Below are 17982 nucleotides of genomic sequence, written 5' to 3'. Positions count from 1 at the left end.
CTGTTCAAAGATTGGACTGGGTTTCCTTTTGCTTTCTCTCTTTCCGCTTCAGTGGAGTTAAGCTATGGAGACAGTAGGAGCAAAGGTGAGAAGAAAGACAGAGTTACAGACAAGTACCAAGCACTCAGGAAGGAAAGTTGGCTAGTCCCCAAATAAGACTGTTAAGGGAAAAAAAGACAAGAGTCAAGGATTGGTCCAAGTTCTCAGGAATATAATTAATTTACTCTAAAATGAAAGTACATTTGCATATGTCAAATGGATATTTAATGAGGTTGACATGGGGAACTGATAAAGAGGGGGAGCAAAATGGATTTATAAGCAGCACTAAAATTCCCTTTACAGTACAAGGGCAATTATTCTTCATATAATATTGACCTGACCAATGTTATTTTACAATAAAGCAGATAACAAATTATGATCACACTCTGCTGGAGCATTGCAAAGCCATATTGCAACATTTTTTTGGCTGATCACTCATTTAGAAAATCTCTTTACAAAGTCCTGCTTTGATGCCTTATCTCAGTGTAGAGAGGATTTTGGGGTTTCAAAGGCTATGGAAGCACAATATGAATTCTCATTTTGGAAAGCCTTAGATTATGGTCTCAGCATATATCCACTTCCAAGATCTGTCTAGTTAAATATAGAATAATCACCAGAAGGTGGGTCATTTGGTGAAGATTATAATGAGGAGGAAGGAAGATGATGATAGTATGATGATGGTGATGAACCTCCTCAGGATCCAATTCATTGTCCATGTCATAAGGCAGGAGAGTGGAGAAATGCTGGGAGGAAAACAATGGATAATTTAGCTTAGGTAATATATAGCAAAAATTCTGAGATAGCATGGTAGCAATGAAAAGGTTTGGTTATTGATTAATTGAATTAGCACCATGGACAGGGTGATGAATTTCCCAAAAATTTAGTGATAGAGCAATGAGAGAGTAAAGGTTGATTAGTTTGGTACAGAAGACATTGTACAATGGGTGCTCCTTTGTGTTCTGGTGCCACATCAAGGTGAGGTCCACACATTAGAAATAGCATTATCATACCTGATGAGAATGCTTTAGACCACAAAAGTAGGCCAAACACAAGTACAATATGAAATAAACTGAATGCCTTATTATATGTCAATACTACAATATAAATGCCCAAATCAAAACAGGACAAGAAACCTTGATATTGCTCTTTGTCAAGGATATCTTCCCTTTTAAATTCTACAACAACATATTGCAAATCATTGCTCCACAATCATATGGAATAATTTTGTCCCTGAATTCAGATTAGATGAAATAAGATCAAAGTTAAGGAGTTAACTTAAATCTGATGAGTGAAAAAACCTAAAGAATCTGAAGAAGACATTAGAAAGCCAAAATTAAACTTCAAGAGGGCTATTTAATATTATAATGAATAATAAATATAATGATACTAATGATTTTGAAAAGATTAGCAAACAAATTTCCCCACAATATTTGATAGAGAAGGTAAAAACATTTCTTGTACTGAATCACAATTTAAGTTTATCTGGGAATTTATCTTAGCATCTGGGTCTTTCTCACCTTGAAACATTCCCTCTGGCATAGTGGTTCCTTTGTGCCATTGCTGAATTCTTTCCCAGGACCTTCATTTTGGGGACTGGCCCAAGTTGATCATGTTTCATTCTCCAACTACCTATACTTCTGCCTCTCCCAGACTTGGTCACCATCCTCCAATGTGGGTAACTCTCTTCCACCTCCACTCCTTTAGTTGTCTTCACCCATTAGGATGAAAGCTAATTGAGGGCAGGAGTTATCTTTCTGCTGATAGTATTTGTATCACTAGTGCCTGGCAGTAGTAAGAGTAATAAATTTATGTTGCCTTCCTGGTTACTACTGTGATATTTGCTATGATAAGGACCATAGAAGGGAAGGTAGAATTATTGAAAATATTCCTAAAAACAGTTGTCAAATACTATCATGGCAGAAATGACTTGGAAAAAAAAACTATTTAAGATTGAGGAAAGACATCAAAATTTGAAAATATATCAGGGTATATGTAGTAAAAGATATGAACATGAGATTTCTTGTTTAAAGGAAACAAAAAAGTAAGCATAGGAATTAAAATCCAGAAAACCTAAGTATGTCAGGAATTCTTGCTACTTTTTAATCAACATTGAAAGTGAAAGTCAAAAGATTAAAGTTTTTCAGGAAGTTAAGATAGTGTAAGGAGTAAAAGTAAAAGAAGCAATTCAATATCAATCAAAAAGTACATTATGGGGGCTTGAGAAACAAATTCAAGGAAAGGAAAAAACTCCAAAAAAAAGAGAATGTGGAAGATTTCTGTCTTATAAATGATCCAGAGAAATATAGAATAAGAAAAGCAAATTCTGGGTCAAAGGCAAAACAGAAAAAAACAGCTTACCTGTTATAAATATTATGAAGAACAGAGCAGCTATATTCAGGAAGATGAATAAAACTCTAGTTTCTCTGCAAAATTAGAAAGTGGTGATGAAATGGCAGAGAAAATTCATATTTTTTCTTATTTTTTGGGGGGGCAATTGGGATTAAATGACTTGTCCAGGGTCACATGGTAATTTTTTGAGGCTGGAATTAAACTCAGGTCTTCCTGATTGCAGGGTTGGCACTCTATGATCCATAATTATTGACTGTGGGAATGTTTGCTGACTTTCTGAGTTGGTAGAGATTTTAGAGGTCAGTGACTGAAACCCTTTATTTTACTTATGATATAAGAAAGGTCTAGAGATATAAAGTGACTTGCTATCTGTGGTTGGAATCAAACTCATGACTTCAAATTCAACAGGCTGCCTATCACATTGCCTCTCAAATGAACAAAATGCTTTACAGGGGTGAATGAATTACAAGCAAAATACTTTTCTAGTTTTTCCTCTAATTTAATCATGACCACATTTTTCTTAATCAATAGCATCATATATTTATCATCCAAAGATGAGAACCCTAAATGCCAAATATAGGTCAGACATATTTATATTCATTATACAAAGAATTCACAGCTTTTCTCACCTCCCCTTTCCAAAAAACCCTATAAACAATAACAAGAAAAAATATATTGAGGGCAGTTAGCTTGTACAGTAGATAGAGCACTGGCCCTAAAGTCAGGAAGGTCTGGGTTCAACTCCAGGCTTAGACATTTGATATCAGCTTTATTCTGGGCAAGTCATTGATTGCTTCACAATAAAAAGATGTCAAAAAGGCCCAGAGGGTATAAAGAGTAACTTGTTATAGATCTGATCATTGGAAAATGATGTAATATTTATTCTTTGTTGATTATCCCAAGACTTTGACTCATTTCTGTACTTGTGGCTTAGTCATACTCTAAAAATATAGAAAAACAGACACAAGTATAGTAAGAGCATCAGTGTATTTGATACCCACATGGAAAATTGTTTTCAAAAACATGCAACTAAAAAATAATGTCAATGACAATTTAAGATACAGTATCTTCCAGAGGGATAATTTAGGCCACTTATAGTTTTGTCTCACTTAATCCATTTATTAAGACTTTGTTATATTAATTTATATTTATTATATATTTATCACATATTATGTATATATTTATTATATATTATATATTATATATATTTATTATATATTATATATATTAATTTATATAATGTTATATTACGACTTATTATATACAATATCATCTGGGTCATTTTTTAGGTTTTTGCAAGGCATATGTGGTTAAGTGGCTTGCCCTGGGTCATTTCTTGCAGAAAGAATCCAAGATGTACAGGTTTGAAGCTTCTGAATAGTATAAGACCTTAATTCTTTCATATCTCGATCCTAAATCATATTTTTCTTATAATTTTCCTTCTCCTAAATAGAAATTAGTATATTTCTAAATTACGGAAGAACTTATAGTGAAAACATCTTTCTTAATTATTAGAAGTACACAAATGACATCAAGTTATTTGGTACCTCTGAAAAACACATTATATGGTTTTGCCCTCCTTTGAAATGTTTTTTTTTGTGATATCAAAATGTCATTTACACTGGAGTCTAAAACTCAATGTAGGCAAAATTTAAATAGAGATCAAAGGTTTCTATTTTGAATCCTATCTTGAATCAGTGTAAGAAGGCTATACTCATGAAGACCATTATCTCCTCCAGACTAGAGTTGTTGAGCATAAAGATCTAAGGGAAGAAGTATGATTATGTAATTTGGAACTTAATAATAATCTAAAATCAAAACTCAATGGGAAGAGAAAATCTAGAACAAGTGCAACACAATACCTGTCTTAACATAAATTTTTGAGACTGTAAAAAGGATTTTAAAATGCTGGAAAGTATCCTAACAAAAATTCATACAATCATAATGAAAAATAGAATTTATCATATAAAGATATGAAAATATTATAATTTCCTTATTACAAAAGGAAGAGGAGCAATATCACTGGTCACACAATGAACACGTTAAAGATTTTCAAAATACTTTTAGAACAAGTAGGTATCATTTTATTGATCAAAAAAGGGTCTGATAATAGGCACACAGCATTGAAATTGTTAAATTTAAACAAGAATGAATTATCAAGGAAGGGATGTATGAAATGAGTAAGATCCAAGATTAAAATCTAGAATCCCTCCAAGGGCAGCATCCATGTAAACATGTTGACAAAGAAACATCAAATGAACAGCTGAGCCATGCAAATTTATTTATAGAAATATAGGAGTTTATCATGGTAATCAGGAATATGTCTTTGTCATTAGAAATTACAGATAGGTTACCATCAAGAAGCCCCTACTTAGTGATCAATGAATATTATACATTGATAAATGATAAAAATTGTGCAGTATATTACTATAGCTGAAAATTTTAATGCCTATTAATATCTAGAAAAATATCGAGTGGAAGCTACGATTATATATTTTCTTTCATAAACCAACAGATGGCAAATTATTGAACTACAATATGGAGCTTAAAATCTTCTTGAGAATTCAATTAATAAAATGTACTGAGACTGAATCATTATCCCAGTTGCTTGTCCTCAGTTGCCTAGGCATAAACTGATCACTAAAAATTTGAATAAAATGGTTTTACAGTCATATGTTGTCATAACAAATATTAAAAATCCAAGCTACATTAGAATGAAAATCAACCTTTCCAAATATATATATATATATATATATATATATATATATATATATATATATATATGTATAGCACTGGTTCAGTTTGCTATTGGAATTGACCTGAAGATACTTTTAGTGAATTTAAAGACCACTTGTGAACTTATATACTAATACATTCCAAAACTTTTATTCAGTTGATGAAAAATAGATGAAATAGATGAAAAAAATAGATGAAAATAGATGAAAACTAGATGAAAAATAATAATAGAAAGTTATTGATTTGTTATAATTTTAATCAGAATTCAATTAAAATACTAATTATGATAATGATTATGACAATAATTGATATTTGCAAAGAATTTTGCATACATACATGCATACACTATTCCATTTGATCCTTAAAATAACTCTGTGAGGTCTGTGTGACAGCTATTATTCCCATTTTATAGATGATAAAATTTAGGCTGAGAGAGATTAAAGAATTTGTCCAAGGTCACACAGCTAGTCTGTTTCTGAAGTGGAATTTAAACTCAGGCCTTCTTGATATCAAGTGTAGTACTATACCAGTTACAAAATACATGAAATAAAGTAAAACATAAATTTCTTGTCAGACCTGAAAGCCTTTATCTACATTTGAAGTGGAGAAAAGTGACTGGAAAGGTATGCTAAGAATAACAGTTTTAGACCATCTGTAAATATTAACTTACCTTTTGGTTACCATCTATAAATATTAACTTAGCCATCTATAAGTATTAACAGCCATCTATAAATATTAACTTGGACACTTTAAATGGAAAGTCCTTGTCCTAGAACCAATAAGGGCATATAATTGAAAGAAATGATTCTTATCATCTTTGTTATATATTAACAGTATAGAGAAAACCATGAGGAAAAAAGACCTAAGTGGCCTTGAATACAAGAATGGTTCATAGATTTGTTTTGGAGAAGCAAATGATATGTTGACAGACTTAATTTTATTGGTGTTCAAAGACAGCATCATTTCATAAGACATTTAGTAATTTCATATTGTAATGCTTTTGGTAAGAATTATATAACAAGTATCTAGTATCAAAATGATATAACAAGTATCAAAACATCAAGTATGTTTTTAGCTATTAATATCCCCAGGGTGTGTGAGGTGGTACCTCAGAGGTGTTTTAATTTGCATTTCTCTAATGATTAGTGATTTTGATCAATTTTTCATATGAATATGGATTTCTTTGATTTCCTCATCTGTAAACTGTCTGTGCCTATCCTTTGACCATTTGTCAACTGGGGAATGGCTTGTCTTTTTTTTTTTAATTTGACTCAGTTCTCTGTATATTTTAGAGATGTGTCCTTTGTCAGAAATATTAGCTGTAAAAATTGTTTCCCAATTTACTACATTTCTTTTTATATTGGTTACAGTGGTTTTGTCTGTGTAAAGCTTTTTAATTTAACATAATCAAAATTAAGTAGTTTATTTTTAATGGTGTTCTCCACCTTTTCCTGCTTATGACCAAGGAAGAGATGGAGAACATTTTGGGATATCTGCGATGGAGAATTCCATCTGTATCCTGAGAAAGAATTGTGGAGTCTGAACAAAGACCAAAGACCAAAGACCAAAATATTATCTTATTATGTAATTCTGCTATATCTCATACTATATGTTTCTTCCTTAAGGATATGATTTCTCTCTCTCATCACATTCAACTTAGATCAGTGCATACTATGGGAACAATGTAAAGACTAACAAACTGCATTCTGTGGGGGGTGGGGTGGGGGGAGGGAAGCAAGATTGGGGGGGAATTGTAAAACTCAAAATAAATAAAACCTTTCTAAAATTAAAAAAATATCCCCACTTTCCTGGGTGCTGAAGTTATATAATCCAATATACCTACATTCTGGGATTTTTGTGGTAAGGGAAGAGATCATGTAATAAACCATCAGTTAATTTGAGAAGAAATTAAATGCTAACAACTAGGGAGAACTGAAAAGAGTTCAGAGGAGCTGGCACATGAGGTGATCCTTGAAAAAAAGTTAAGGTTTTTAAGAGTCAGAGGTGAGAAGAAAATGGCTGTTAATGTAATATTACATTATAGTCCAAGAATTCAGTGCAGTGCCTACTTCATGGAGCAACAAGAAGACAAATCTGACTGAAACATAAGAATGCATGAAGAGGAGGTAAAGTGAAATCAGTCACTAAAGGTAGGCTGGATCATAATTATAGAAGCTTTAAGCATCAAATCAGTCATTTGTTATCTAAATATAATATATGCCAGACATTGTGCCAAGCATTAGGTATACAAAGAAAGGTCAAGCTGAGGAGTATTTTCAAGCCATTCTCTCTTCTTGAATAAGAGAGTAATATGGTTACTCTCCTTTAAGTATATTCTTTTGGCCACTCTGTGGAGGATGGGTTCAAGAAAGGAGATGTTAGAAGTAGGAAGACTGACTAGGAAGTTCTCCCAATACTCTAGGGGAGAGAGCACCTGTATCATGAATTTGACCAATTAAATGAAGATAACGGGAAACTGTTGAGAGATGGTGACATATTCCATGAGGTTAAGGATGGTATCTTCATTTTTGTATTTTCTCTAGTACACAGCACAAAACACATTAGGTTTGAAATGAGTTTTATGAGTGAGTGAATGAATGAAATTTATTGAATAGTATCATATGTTGCAGTGAGATCTGACCTTTATGAAAATTTTTCATTATAGTATTTTATTTTTCCCACTTAACAATGATTTTTTTGGTAAAGTTTCTTCCCTCCTTCATTTCCTTCCACCCTCTCCAAGACAGCAAACAATTTGATATAGGTTATTCATACACAATCATGTTACACATAGTTCCATATTAGTCATTTTGTGAAAGAAGGATCAGAACCAATGGGAAAACCATAAAAAAGATAAAAAAGAATAAATTTTAAAAAAGTGAAAAAATATGCTTTGATCTGCATTCATATTGCATAATTCTTTCTCTGGATATGGATGGTATTTTCCATCATAAGTCTTTTAGAATTGTCTTTGATCACTGTATTGCTGAGAAGAACTAAGTCTATCATAGTTTATCATCACACAATATTGCTGTTACTGTGTACAGTATTCTTAAAAGTCTTCCTGGATTTTTTTAAAATCTATCTTGTGTATCATTTATTATAGAACAATAGTGTTCTATTACATTCATATTCCACAACTTTTTAAGCCATTTTTTCAATTGATGGGCAACCCCTCAATTTCCAATTCTTTGCTATCACACAAAGAACTGCTATACTGTGTGACCCTGGGAAGGCCATTTACTTGGAACTTTCAATTTCCTCATCTGTAAAATTCATACCTCACAGGGCTTTTGTGAGGAGAATGATTTCTTTGAAAAACCATAGAGTGCTGGAGAAATATGAGCTACTATTATTTGTAAATAAAAATGTTATTAATCTTTCTTATAATTTAAAAATAGCTGCTGTAAATATTTTTACATATGTGGGCCCTTTTCCCTTTTTTAAAAAATTTATTTTTAGCATTTTTTTAAATTTTGAGTTCTAAATTCTTTCCCTCTCTCCAACCCTTCTCTCTAACCACTGAAAAAATCAAGCAATTTGCTGTGAATTATACATGTGAAACCATGTAAAGCTCAGTCATACAAAACATTTCCATATTAGCTGTATTTAAAAAGAAATCACAATACAATATCTAAGAAGAAAAATAAGTTAAAAAGAATGCTTCCATTTATATGCAGAATTCATCTGCTCTCTCTCTGAAAGTAGAAAGCATTTTTCATCATAGGCCTTTGGAATTATCTTGGATTATTGTCTGATCAGACTAGCTAAGGCTTTCACAATTGATCTATATTGCTGTTACTGTGTACAATGATATCCTGGTTCTGCTCACTTCACCCTGTATCTATTTATGTAGGTTTTTCTGAAAACATCCCCCTTGTCATTTCTTACAGCACAACAGTTTTCCCTCATGACCAAATATCACAGTTTGTTCAATCATTCCTCAATTAATGGAATCTCCTCAATTTCCAATTCTTGGACACCACAAAAAGAGATATTAATAATTTTATAAATTTAAGTCCTTTTTCTTTTCCTTTGATCTCTTTAGTGGTAGACCTGGGTCAAAGGGTTTTCACAATTTTATGTGGTCTTTTAAAAAAATATCTTCTTCCAAGAAGACAAATTTAAATTTGAATTTACAGTTACAAACAGTATCATAATAGAATTTCAATACACCCAAGTGTCATTCTTTTCCTCTTTAATTGTGGGGTACATTCTCAGCTATTCTGAAACAAAGATTCGATTTGAAACAAAGATAACTTCTGTAATAGAGTAACAAGATTGCAGATATAATTTATATCTTCCCACAAAGTTAATATTCCTGAGGTTCAAGATGGGGGTTGTCTCTCAACAGAATTCAGACTCAGACCTTCTTTAATTTAAATGTTTGAATCATATACCTATTTTTACATTATCTTGATATATAGGGTGTGAGATGTTGGTCTGTGCCTAGTTGCTGCCATATTATTTTTCAGTTTTTCCAGAAGTGGTTTGTTAGTCATTTCTTATCTGTGTGACATTTTGAAAAAGAAAAATGATAAATGCTTTAATATGCTTTGCTAGGAGAAGGAGCAGATTCAGCCTCTCATGTATGCGCTCTGTTTTGGGGTTCTAGTAGGTTTTATACTTTAAAAAAGATAATATAGCTGCTGTTGAATTAATGATGAAGCTTTATTCATTTGATCTTGATCCTGTTATCAATGGTGTTGCTGCCAAGTTCACTGCAGAACTCCTATAGAGGTAATAAGCAAGCCTTTTAATGACTCACAAAGATATGTCCATTTTTCTCTTCAGTGGCTCCTTCTGATTCATTCAAGGTATTTGTTTGTATTTCATAAAGACCTGGATACAATTTTACAATTAGTGTAACACTTTATCACTGAACTAAAACTTATGATCTGTGACTAAATCATATGCAAGATTATCTGAACTAGAGGTTGGAGTAGGGATCACATCCCCTTTCCCTTACACTTATATAGGTTAGGCAGAGCTCAAAGATCTCAAAGTGGCTAAATTAGTTTTCTACAGATGAATCAGTCTATTTCTTAATAGAAAAAGGATATTCTAAAAAATTCATTCTAAGTGAATTATAGCAAGCTAAGATGGCATCGATCCATTTTCCCATTTCTCTTTGTATTCAACGAGGATTTTCTTCATCATGAAAATGCTAGAATGGAAAGGGCCTCCAGAGATGGTTTTTAATAGTAAAGCTTATTTTTATATCTATACATGCAACTGACTTAGAGGTATAAAGAATATAATATCCTAGCACCTATCTAGTAGGTGCTTAAAATTTTTTGGGTTTTCTCTTTATAGCAAATTATTTCAATTCATTACATGAATGAATGAATATTGTTGGTAAAAATCAATCCAGTTGGCTCAGGAAAGAAATGTGGTTTTAATGGCTCTCATTGAGGAAATTATCTTCTAATTATGTATTAAAATTATACATGTGGGTATCTGACAAGACCTGAACCTGTCAGTGAATTAGGATTGGTGTATACCGCAACTAGTGAAGATTTCCTCCTGCAAAATGGGAGGATAAGAAAAATTTGTTTCAGCAACTATGAATGTGGTTGAAGCAGGCCTTATGGACCACTTACAACTTGTATGGGCATTGAAGACTCCAAGGTCATCCATTGTATCCTAGGCTATCACCAGTTATCTTGACTTTTGCTTTGCCACTGGACTTTGATGACATAGGAAGGGAGAGAGAGATTAATGACTTTGTGTAACTCTGCCTCATTGGAATCCAATTCAGATGAGAATCAAAACATCATATATCATAATATCACAAGATAAAATATCATCAGTCCTCTTCAAAATGTAGAATAAACAACAAAAATTACAAGATTTCACAAAAGATATGATCACAAAGAGAACTTTGATGATTCATTGAATGTAAAACTCAAGCAAATCATAAAAGATGTGTCTACTTAAGGTCTTCAGTTGATATCATGTTGGGTATCTAGAATGGACTACTGCAATATGAGATTATCCATTGTGGAATGGAATGCTTGTTTTGGACATGTGATAAAGTAAACTCTAACAATTTATTTTCTTTCCAAGGAGAACCCTTGAACCATGCTTCCATTTAATTGCATTCCTTTTGTATTCTGTACCATTTACAAAGAGAATGTTGAGATTGTTTTGGTTCATTTCCTCTATTAAAAGATCTATTTGTCTATCATTGGATGTGGAATTTGCATTTGTAACATCAGCAGGTAAGTTAATATTTATTGATGATTAACACGGTACAATTACCATGCATTCTTTGCATCTTTTTTTTTATATCTTGCCATCATCTCTATAGAAACAGAAAGGGGCTTCTCATTAATGAGGCCATTCCCCCCTTTAATTTGTTTCTTTAGTTGCCCTGAACAAATAATTCTTTAACACACAAGTAACCAGTCTGCTAGCAAAAAGCCTCTCTATACTTAATTAGTTGGTCCTTAGAAAACAGACACAGTTTATTGCTGGAATCAAAACCCAAAGTGGATGAAAAATGCATATTGCCCAGATTAAGATAACAAGTTGCAATAATTGTATGCAGAATTTAATTCTTATTTTAATTCATTTTCTCCCCATTTGGTATTTATTTGGATCTTTGTTCATCCAGCTTTTAGTACACAGACTAGCAATTTTCTCATTTTATGCCTATTTGTATCTTATTTGCTAAGATTTTGTTGAATTTTTAAAGCATTTTCCCATGCTTATTATATACAATATCATCTGGGTCATTTCTTGAAGAATTTGAAGCTTCTGAATAGTATAAGACCTTAATTCTTTCAAATCTTGATTCTAAATCATATTTTTTCTTATAATTTCCCTTCTGCTCATTTTTACTTTGAGATCATTGAGTATTAAGTTCTAGGTCAGAATGATTTAGAAGACCTTGTCAAATTCTTTAAACATTTCTCTAGGTAATTCTCTGTCACAGGTGTTCTATGAGTGGTGATCACTTTCATGGTGTTCTGTAGGCTTATGTTCACTGTGAACTCTATAAGGCAAGGTGAGTGTCCCATTTAATGAGGTTTCTTGGCTATTAGATGGAGTCAACTATACTGACTCATGTTAGTTACATGAAGCTAACTTTGCTGATTCCTTTCATTGCATCTATGAGGAAAATCTATGCTTCACTCTTCTGATTAATTTGCAGACAGTCAATATTGACATTTTTCCCCTTCTAGTAGTATATTCATTTGTTGGTTAATGATTGCATAATAAGAGCACTGATAATGTTTGTAGTCTAAGAACTATGTGTGTTCAAAAATTGTCTCCTTTTGGGAGGGGACTATTTTACTATTGTCACTGAGAGGGATCACACAAGAGTGGGGTTGGTAATCTATTTTTATCTTGTCATGTCATTAATTATAATGACTAAAAAAATCATCACTGTGTGGTCTGTCTTCAGGTGATGAGCCCTGACATCTTATGTAGACTAGTTTCTGAATACACAGGATATTAATTATTTTTTAAAATTCTACTTTCAATTTAAATAAATAAAAAACATTTCCATAACATTATAATACAAAAAACATTGATTTCACATGAAACTACAAATCTATTATGTACATATTGCTATTAATTTAAAATATATATTAAAGTTATTGTGGAAATTTTTTCTTTTTTTTCTTCCTTCTCCCTTCTTCCTGCCCTTGAAATGGCTACCATTAGACATAAATTTATATTCAAATCTATGTTTTATATGTGTGTGTGTGTGTGTATAAAATGATTTTTGAACATATATAAAATCATTCTATACATCTATTTATTAATTATTTTTCCTGGATGCAGATAGTATCTTTCTTCACGGGTTCTTTGTATTTATATTTATATGTCACATGACAGTCTATATGTGAAACCTTTCTAGTTTGGTAGAATATTCCAGAGCTTGTATTCTCTTGGAATAATCTTCATGAATTCAAAGCTCTTCATAAGAACTCCAGGCTTAGTACTCTTTCCATTGTGCCATCTAGCTGCCTACATCATATAGACAAAATATATACACCCCAAATATATATATATATGTATATATATATATATGAAATTGCCATATACATGCATATATACATGTACATGCGTACATACCCACAAAACTTCTCACAAATAATTTGTCTTTGGAGGAGGTAAGGGAGCACTTGTAAATGACAGGAGAAGGAAAAGTCTTACATAGGAGGGAGTATGTGAGTTGAGCTTTGAAGAAAACCAAAGGTAGAGTAGAGATTGAACTTCAAGCATGAGCAAACAGCCTATGAAAAGGTAAAAGAAGGGGAGGTAGTATCATGTGTGAGAAAGATAGGTTAACTGCTGTGAGAAAGGATGATCTGTATGATCAAGGTGGAAAGACAGGTAGGAGATGCCAGTTATGAAAGGTGTTAAAAGCCAAACAGAAGAGCTTGTATGTTACTCACAAGGTGATGCAGAGGCAATGGAGTTTATTAAGTAGAGGAGAGATGTGATTAGACTTATGCTTTAGAAAAATCACTTTGGCAGCTGTGCTGAGGATGGGATGGAAAGGGGGAAATGTTTGCGGCAGCAATGCCAGAGTGTTAGAAGCTCTATGTAAATAGCAGATATAATTGGCTATTGGATCAAAACCAATATTACTCACCCTAGAATTCAAGGTCTTATAGCATCAGTCTCTAACTTTAATGCATTAATCTTTCCAGAATGAATCTTCTGTTCCATCTCAACTAGTCCCCTAAGCATCTTCCAAATATAGTATGTCAAACTTCACCATTGTTTCTTTATTCATAATTTTTATTCTTTCAAGAATGCTACTCTTACTTTATTATTTTATGTATTCCAAATTCCCTTTTCTTTGCTAGTTCAAGTCTCATATCCTTCATAAAGATTTTCTAGGTAATTCCTTTCAGTAGTAATCTCCTAGAAGTCCATAGCATTTATATTTTAGACCTTTGGGCAGACAGATGGCACAATGGATAGAGTGATGGTCTGAAGTAAGGAAGTTTCATCTTTTTGAGTTCAAATCCAGTCTTAGACATTTATTAGCTATGTGACTGGGCAAATCACTTAATATTATTTGCCTCTGTTTCCTCATCTGTAAAATGAATTGGAGAATGAAATGACAAACTACTCTAATAGCTCTGCCAGGAAAACCCTTTTGAAGTCACAACAATTTGGACATGACTGAAAAATTACCAAACACAAGCACGTGGTTTGGATGCTGGATCTTTTGCTTTATAATTGCTCTAGGATAATAGTCTCCAGTTTCTCCATCTAGACTGAAAAGTCCCTGAGGGCTTGTAAAATAAGCTTTTATATACTACTCAGCACCTAGAGCCATAATGAACACAAAGTAATGTATTCAACTGATAACATCTGAATGGGAGTGTGCTTATTTTTGGGTCCCTTATGATTTGGTTTAATGAGGTTTTGTAATGCTCTATCAATCCAGTAAGGGAGCAACACATTTCCAGGAAACATATGGAATAGAGAGTATTTTAAACACTAACACCTCCCGCCCAAGAAGTTGATGGTACATGATGGAGATTGATTCATGGGGGGCTTTTTCTGGAAAGAGAGAGACTACTGCCAGAAGCCCTGGATGGAGAAAGTGTTTGATTAAAGCCACAAGTGCTTTCAATTAGTGCAGAAACACACACATTATACCTTTATAGGAATCCTTTCATCTGCATGACTAGCATAGACTCTAAAAGATAAAACTTTTTCTTATTTAACTTAAAAGTAGAATCCATGTAGTGTAGTGGGAAGACACTTGAATATGGAGTCAGAGTTGCTACATTCAAATCCTCTGTTTCTTAATGCCTTTGTTTCCTAGTTAAAGTTAACAAATTTCTTTAGGTATTAATTATCTTATATTTTAAATGGGGGGATATACAAGCTGTTCTTGAAGTTTCCTTCCAGTTGTAAATTCTATAATTTTATTAATTATATTAATATATTTTATATTATATTGTATATTAATGTTATATATATCATATAATATATTAATTATATTAATTAAATTTATAATTTTATAAATTTAAATTGAATTAGTACTGGATTCTTCTGGGGTCTTTTCAAGATGAACATTTTATTTAAAGAGAGTTTTGGCTTATTACTTATTTTTAAGGTGGGATATCAAGGGAAATGTATACAGGTTTGGGGGAGACCAGTTCCTCACCTAGAAGAAAGAGCAAGTGGCTTTTCTGAGAATCTTTGGGAAATGTTGTTTGAAAGAGACAGTGCTTTCTCTCTTCTCTCTTTTGTCACAGGTGATAATGGGAAAGGGAAAAGGAGAGAGAGAGAGAGAGGAGAGAGAGAGAGAGAGAGAGAGAGAGAGAGAGAGAGAGAGAGAGAGAGAGAGAGAGAGAGAGAGAGAGAGAGAGAGAGAGAGAAGCAGAGAGAGAGACACACAAAAGCAGAGAGAGAGACAGAGACAGACAGAGACAGACAGAGACAGAGACAGACAGAGAGAGAGAGGTGTAGGCGATATGGGCATTGAGTGTAACAGGGCTCCAATGTATTATACAACAGATGGGAAAACTATGACCAGAGGATGAAGATTGATGATGAAAATTTCACTTCCTAAGAATTTAGATGACTGGTGAGAGGTCCCTTTCTCATTTCTTCCTCCTTTTTTTGTCTGATGGGTCATGTCTATGAAATAATTATCTTTTCCCTCTGTTCCTTGAGGTTAGTTACTTGCAGTTTTAAATAATACTTTAATTCAGACTTGCTCTAGATAAAAATAAGATCAACCCTAGCAGGTCTTGTTTATGTGATTGTCAAGGGGAAACAGAGAAAGGGAACAGTAAATAGTTTGCAGTCTTGGTGATAAAAAGATAGAGATTTGAACTTCAATCCAAGTATAAGATTTTTTTTTTCCTAAGTGAGAGTTAGATCCAAATAAAAGAGAATCTAAGAACTTTAAATGATTAATATCAGCTAAGTTTCTTAAACTTGGTGGGTTCCTGTCTTTTTTTCTGTTTTGACTGTCTTCAGAATGAAGTGAGCCCATTTCCATTATTGGCTTTAGGAAAGGAAGAATATAAATTTTAAGTTTTACTATGGACCAGGGACTATGGCCCTATTATCTATTATCTCAGTTAATCCTTATAACTATCTTGGGAGTAGAGACTATTATCATCTCCATTTTACAGTTGGGGAAACAGAAGCTAAGCGACTTGCCCAGAGTGACTTAGTAAATGTTTGAAACAGGATTTGATATTGGGTCTTCTTGATTCCACCTTTGATTCTTTTCCCCTTGAACCCACCTAGCTGCCTGAAAGGAAAAGAAAGGAGTGGTTGCATCACTTTTTTCTTCTTCATTACTTCTTCCTCCCTTCACATAGGATCTCTGCAAGAATGGTCAAAGATGATGAATAAAGTTAGAAAAAAGAGTCTTTGAACTGCTTGTTAGAGCCCACATTCTAAGAGCTGCCACTCAGAGTAGGAAGTCAATACCTCTTCCTTTTCTTTTTGTTACTCTTTCTTTTTGTTTTCCTATTTCCTTGTGTGTGTGTGTGTGTGTGTGTGTGTGTGTGTGTTATACAATACATATGATATACATACATAGTAAAAGAGCACATTATATTTGATATTTTGGTGGCAAACTTCTATTTTTGTTCCCTACTTTTCCTAAGAAAAAAACCATCTGCAAAATATCTCAATTGTAGAAGTAGGTATGGAAGAAGAGGAGGTTCCAAAAAATGGAACCCCCACTAGTGATCCTTTTACCCCAAAATGAAACTGAGGCAGCATCAACATCTGCTTGCTTTCTTGTTCTTTTCTGTAGCTATCAAGTGTTTTCATATTTAAGAAAATACTGTAGGTTAAGGGATTCCAAAGATAGTTTTCTTTGCCTTTTTAAAAAGTTTTTGCAAGGCAATGGGGTTAAGTGGCTTGCCCAAGGCCATACAGCTAGGTAATTATTAAGTGTCTGAGGCTGGATTTGAACTCAGGTCCTCCTGACTCCAGGGCTTGTGCCCTATCCACTGCACCACCTAGCTGCCCCGCAAAGATAGTTTTCTATGACCAACTATGTCTTTATAGTCAGTTTGTATTTTCTTAATCACCCTTTCTAATGATTTTTCCAATTGTAATTTGCTTTTTAGTAGAAAAGCTTTGATTTTCATTAAGCAAAATTCAACACAGTACAGAATACAGCAGTTGACTAGTTTTGTATCCCAGTGTTTAGCACAGTAGGTGTCTAATATAAATGTTTTTAAGACAGTACACAATTTTTTAAGATCTTTATAGTCATTCACATACACGCTGACATTTGATTTTTATGGTAACTGGATCAGGAATGTTCTACAATTAAAATCACCCTCTTTTTTCCAGGTGCAAAAGCTGGTAATTCGAAGAGCTTAATTGAGATGCCACAGTCAGTGTGTGTGTGTCAGGGTTGAAATTTAACCCCCCATTTCCTGAGTCAAAGTTCAGTGATATTCCATAGACTATAACAAGGTCTGCTCAGTATCATTTTAAGTATTTAAAGAAAATACTATGAGATCAGAGGAACTCTGATTTTATACTAAACTTCAGTGATTCACCAGAGTGAAAAGCAGGATAGCACATCAGTTGGACATTAATCTCTATCCTTGCTTTTGGAAGGAAAGATAGGCTGGTAAACCAGACTCTGACCTAGAGTTTGTCATTCTTTATTTACAACAATGGAGAATATAGTACTTAGCAGATCATATCTTACATACTCCTGGGATGCTCAGTACATGAGAACACACTGAAGCCAAGTAATCTTTCCCTTTTATTTTTTAAACAAGCTTGTACTCAATTTTGAAATTATACATGATGCAAAAGACCCTTTCAGCTCCTGTAGAAACTCCATAGAAAATCAATAATGAATATAATTTAGTAAAGGAGAAAATA

At 33.1% G+C, this 17982-nt stretch overlaps 1 long non-coding RNA gene across 1 annotated transcript; it reads right to left on the bottom strand.

The window, feature by feature from the left end:
* Nucleotides 1–201: 201 nt before the first annotated feature.
* LOC141521108 (uncharacterized) lies at nucleotides 202–5696 on the bottom strand. Its single transcript, XR_012477846.1, has 4 exons — nucleotides 5461–5696; nucleotides 2398–2462; nucleotides 1557–1821; nucleotides 202–782 (listed from the first exon to the last, which is right to left on the bottom strand). It is a non-coding gene; the product is annotated as an uncharacterized LOC141521108 (long non-coding RNA).
* Nucleotides 5697–17982: the final 12286 nt, after the last annotated feature.

Source organism: Macrotis lagotis, chromosome 1 (assembly GCF_037893015.1).
Source record: "Macrotis lagotis isolate mMagLag1 chromosome 1, bilby.v1.9.chrom.fasta, whole genome shotgun sequence".
Lineage (NCBI taxonomy): Eukaryota > Metazoa > Chordata > Mammalia > Peramelemorphia > Peramelidae > Macrotis > Macrotis lagotis.
This window is presented reverse-complemented; position numbering and strand designations above follow the sequence as displayed.